Source organism: Larimichthys crocea, chromosome VII, assembly GCF_000972845.2.
Source record: "Larimichthys crocea isolate SSNF chromosome VII, L_crocea_2.0, whole genome shotgun sequence".
Lineage (NCBI taxonomy): Eukaryota > Metazoa > Chordata > Actinopteri > Sciaenidae > Larimichthys > Larimichthys crocea.
The window spans coordinates 27924430-27929766 of record NC_040017.1 but is presented as its reverse complement, the minus strand read 5'-3'; the positions used below and the strand labels follow the sequence as shown (position 1 = coordinate 27929766).

Here is a 5337-nt window from a genome sequence, read left to right as displayed (position 1 = left end):
TGTTACTGTGTGTTACTGTGTACAGGTGTGTGTGTGTATTCTGGCTGCAGACATCAAAGGAGCACCAAGCTGATCCTCCCAACAGGACACTAATACTCCGTCCTCTGCTGACTCCTCCTCTCCTCCTCTCCTCTCGTTTGTTCTCCTCTCCTCCTCTCCTCATCCTCTTCTTCCCTTCGCCTCACCTTGGACTTCTGTTTTTGATTTCTCCTCTCTTCAAAGCTCAAACCTCCTGGCTCCGAGCTGCTCGGCCTCTCATTATTCAGCTGCTGTGTGGATGTGAACTCACAGCAGGAGCGAGATGTTTGCAGGAGGAAGGCAGTGAAGGCAACACGAGACAGTTAAAGAAGAGTCCAGATGGTTAACGAGCATTAATCAAACACAGTGAGCTGCATTAATCAAACACAGTGAGCTGCATACTTTGTGATCAGGTGGTTTCATTGACTTAATAAAGTGTGGCCAGCTGACACTACATTTCCCAAAGTTCCTTGCAAGAGAGACTTTTTCTGGGGACATTTTGGATGTCCTGAGTTTCCTTTGGCCTCGTTGCATCTGGCTGAAGTTTACTTGGCACGTTGTATAATTATGAATATTATCTTGTATTTATAGACGCAGACCGCCTCCGTGCTCTGCATCGTCTCTTTCTGAGCTAAATTCAACTTTTCTTCTGTCACAAGAAAAAACTGCAAGTCACAATGGGAGACCCCGACACACACACACACACACACACACACACACACACACACACACAAATTGCTGTTGATTCACTCTCGTATACTGAGCGAGTCACAGCAAGCCACCCCCGGGCGCTCTGTGATTGGCTGGGAGATGTCAATGTGTGTGTGTGTGTGTGTGTGTGTGTGTGTGTGTGTGTGTGTGTGTGTGTGTGTGTGTGTGTGTGTGTGTGTGTTGCCTCTAGCACCCTAATAGGTCTTGATAAGACTCAATCAGAATGGGGAGCGGGAAAATAAAGACAGATTGACTGTAGAGAGAGAGAGAGAGAGAGAGAGAGAGAGAGAGAGAGAGAGAGATTGTGCATGAGTGGCAGAAGAAGAAGAAGAAGAGGGTTAGCACTCGCTCAGAGTCCCGAGAGGAAACAATGAGGAGTGTCCACATCAACGAGAGCTGACACCTGTTCACACACACACACACACACACACACACACACACACACACACACACACACACACACACACACACACACACACACACACACAGCTTGAAGGGAACACTCTCCCTCAGCAGTGACAGTGAGTCTAACTGAAGATTATGAGCAGCACTGAGGCTCTGACCACATGACCACATGATCACATGATCACATGACCACATGATCACATGACCACATGATCACATGACCACATGATCACATGATCACATGATCACATGATCACACTACCACATGATCACATGATCACGTGTGACAGATATCACATGATCAGCTCCAACAATGAAAACACGTAATTCAGTGATAAAGTGGATGAAGATTGATTTTCAGTGTGTGGACGTCTTTTACATGTCGAGGCACCAGCACAGACAGACAGACTGTGTCTGACTGTGTCTGACTGTGTCTGACTTGTCTTAGTCTCGACCCCTCAAAGTCTTGGTCTTGTCTTAGTCTCGACCCCTCATAGTCTTGGTCTTGTCTTAGTCTCGACACACTCAGCTCTTGGTCTTGTCTCAGTCTCGACCCCTCAAAGTCTTGGTCTTGTCCTAGTCTCAGGGTCTTGCCAGGTCCTCGGATCAGACAGTGGGTAAACAGAACCAACGTCGTAGACTTGTAAACTAAAACTTCACAGTTCACTTCCTTTAAATTAACGATGTTAATCAACTTATTCAATCTGTTTCTAAATAAGTTTCCTAATAATTAAAGTGTTACAGTGTCTGCTGCTCGTCTGTCTTTGGATTTCTTTGTTCCACGTTTTGTTCAGAATGAAGAATTACTCAATTCATGCTCAGCCTGTGAAGGCGGATCAGGTGTGACTCATTTGTTTCTGTTGTTCCTGTTGACTGGTTGCTACTGTTGTTGCTGTTGCTGCTGTTGTTGCTGTTGTTGCTGTTGTTCCTGTTGTTGCTGTTGCTACTGTTGTTGCTGTTGTTGCTGTTGTTGCTGTTGTTGTTGCTGTTGTTGCTGTTGTTGCTGTTGCTGTTGCTGTTGCTGCTGTTGTTCCTGTTGTTGCTGTTGTTGCTGTTGCTGTTGTTGCTGTTGCTGCTGTTGTTCCTGTTGTTGTTGCTGTTGTTGTTGTTGCTGTTGTTGCTGTTGTTCCTGTTGTTGCTGTTGCTGCTGCTGTTGCTGTTGCTGTTGCTGTTGTTGCTGTTGTTGCTGTTGTTGCTGTTGTTGTTGCTGTTGTTGCTGTTGTTGCTGTGACCTTATTTCACAGCAGGATTGATAAAACTCTCTTCTCTCTTTGAAAGTAACAAACAAGTCAAACTCCTCGTCTGTTACTTATCGTATGAAAGTCCAGAACATGTCAAACATGTCAGAGATTCCATGGAGACATGAACACTTACAGAGAGCGCGTCCAGTGAAGAGTCATGACGTGCAGCATGGTAAACAACATTTCATCAGATCAGACCAGATAAAGCAGAGGCCGTCTGAAGCCTTCACAATAAAACATATCAGATGTTTCTCCACAGTTTGGTACAGTACAGAGTCTGAACATGAAACTTTGACTCGCTTTAGTTTGTCACTCATTTAAAACAAACGGCTGGGCGATGTGATGTGCATTCTTCGTCCAAACATCACATTTTGAGCAGAAACATGATGCATGTTGTGTTGAAGAACCAGTCGGAGTGGATTCATCCGGCTGTGTGCAGCAGCAAACAGTGAAGTGCTTCATGATCAGACAGCGGACGAACACGGAGGTTTGAGTTTGAAGAGTTAAATCATATTTCCCTCTGAGGCTCCGTGAGGACCTGACCAATGCACGAGGACCTCATTGTGAGCCAGCTGCTCCTCCACGCCGACAGAAGCCGGCCGAGGTGATCCGAGCACCTGGTAGGCCTCCCACTGGAGATGTCCCGGGCTCGACCCTACAGGGAGGAGCAGACCCCCGGGGTCCGATCGAGGACACGCTGAAGGGAAAACATCTCCCATCTGTTCTGGGAGTGTTTGGAGATCCCCGTGGAATAAGAGGAGGAAGCTGAGGACAACAGGACTGTTCAGACGGGCCTCACACTGACCTGGAAACATATGGACACGGACACGCTAAACAAAGTCCTAAAATATGTGTTCATCCTGATTTGATTTGTGAAACCTCACCTGTATATTCTGTCAGTATGTGTGTTTGTATATATATGTATATATATACGTACATAAATACACACACACACACACACATACACACACTCTCATCACTGTCAGGTGGATGTGTCTCCACAGGGAAGAAAGACTTTGCTCAGAGCAGGTGTCTGTGGAGGCCTGGATATAAACTGACGGACTGATGCAGGTGCACAGGTGGGCGGTGTGGCGTCAGGTGACGTGAGCACAGTGAGGACCGCTAGAGGACAGGTGAGGAACTACAGTCCAGCTCATATAGAACCAAGAGTCTGAACACCGTGAAGCGGTTTGTTAAACTCTGATACCGGAAGTCTGACGGTCCACGATGTCGACTGGACAGTAAAAATACAAAACTGGCTTTGTGTGCGTGCACAATTTGAATCTTACAGGTTCCCACAAAATGTTAAAAAGTGGCTCTAATTCATAGTTTTGCTGATCAGAACACATGGTGTCACGTGGTGTCAACATCTGTTTGTTTGTCAAGGTTCATCATCAGAGTGTTAACACGGGGCTGATTGAATTACCAGAGGTAGCAGTTCCCATACCAGGAATCGAACCCAGACCGCCTGGGTGAAAACTAGGAATCCTAACCACTAGACCACATGGGACCAGTTAAACCTCAACCACGAGCCAGCTTAGCACAAAGGCTGGACACAGGTGGGAACAGCGAGCCTGGCTCAGTCCATGAGAACTGTGCATCCAACAGTTCATAGTCTTTATTATTTCTTTTTACAAAGGATGTATTAAATAACTGAAGTGATATATGTACACGTGTAAATCTAAAGTCAAAACATCTGTCTGAATTATAGAAGGTAAGGTCCAGTAGTTCAACGACTGTGTTTAATAAGAGGTTCACAGTACACCACCCATTAATGCACATGGTCCTCCGTCAGCACTGACATACATGAACAGACGCGTGTCAGTGAATCTTTGGGCGTCTTTGTGAATTCAGCTACCGAAGCCTTGAAGGAATTTTTTTAATCCACGGAAGTGTGAAAGTGTTCGAGTTCGTTCCTGGATGTAAATTCACCAGATTAAACTGAGAGCTGCTCCTCGTCAGCACAACACACACTGCAGTCCTACAGAGGACTTAAACTCTGAATCACTTCCAGACTCATGCTGGGAGACAAATTCAATTTAATTAAACTGTAAATCTTTTTAATTATTGTACAGTAGCTGTGTGCAGATCATATTGTTTCCACAGTGAGTTTATCGTCTATTATTTTTAATCTTTGTTCAAACGTTGGAGGCTTTTAAGCTGCAAATGTTTGAACATGTGAGACAGCAGCAAGCACTCTGCGGATCAATGACAGTAAACTTGTTTAAACAGATTCAAACCAACAGACAGAGTTTTCTTAATCAGAGAAAATAAATCAGTTTTTACAGTTTTCATGAGACAGAAACAGACGAGCTGCATCACTGCATCTCAAGGCTTTCACATTTCTTATTTCTCATTTTCTCTCTTCGTCCGCTCTCCTCTCCCCTCCTCCACCTCGTGGACCAGCTCTCTCTGATGTTTGGATGTTTTTGTGACTCGTCTTCAGATATCCTGTCGGCTTTTTATCTCAGTTCAGCACCATGTCTGAATTTAAGATTTTCATGCTGCTGCCTCACGTCTGAAAATGTATTCAACGTCGAGGATGTAAGAAGTAGATGTCTGTAAGAAGTGTTAATAATTAACCATCAACACTGAAAACATTTGTCAGAACCAGATAAAATACACGATGAGCAGAATGAAATGACCTGTTAACAAACTGCTACATGCTGACTGGAAATCTGCCCCCATGCTACAGTGACCGAACACAACCACAGAACCAGCAGTGTCCAGTCTAACAGTGAACACGGCGACAGAACCTCTGAACCGGCAGTGTCCAGTCTAACAGCGAACACAGCGACAGAACCTCTGAACAGTACAGTTAGCACACTAGTAAACATACAGTATGTATAAAATATTAAATATATATATTTTTTCTTTGTATTGTTTGTATTTATATATTATTAAGTCAGTGTGTGTGTGTGTGACAGTCCAGACGGTGTTTTTGTGTCTCCAGCTCTCCTCT

The 5337-nt window shown here is 44.8% G+C and overlaps 1 non-coding gene across 1 annotated transcript; it reads right to left on the bottom strand.

Annotated features, from left to right (window-relative positions):
* Positions 1–3813: 3813 nt before the first annotated feature.
* Positions 3814–3885, bottom strand: trnae-uuc (transfer RNA glutamic acid (anticodon UUC)). The gene has a single exon. It is a non-coding gene; the product is annotated as a tRNA-Glu (tRNA).
* Positions 3886–5337: the final 1452 nt, after the last annotated feature.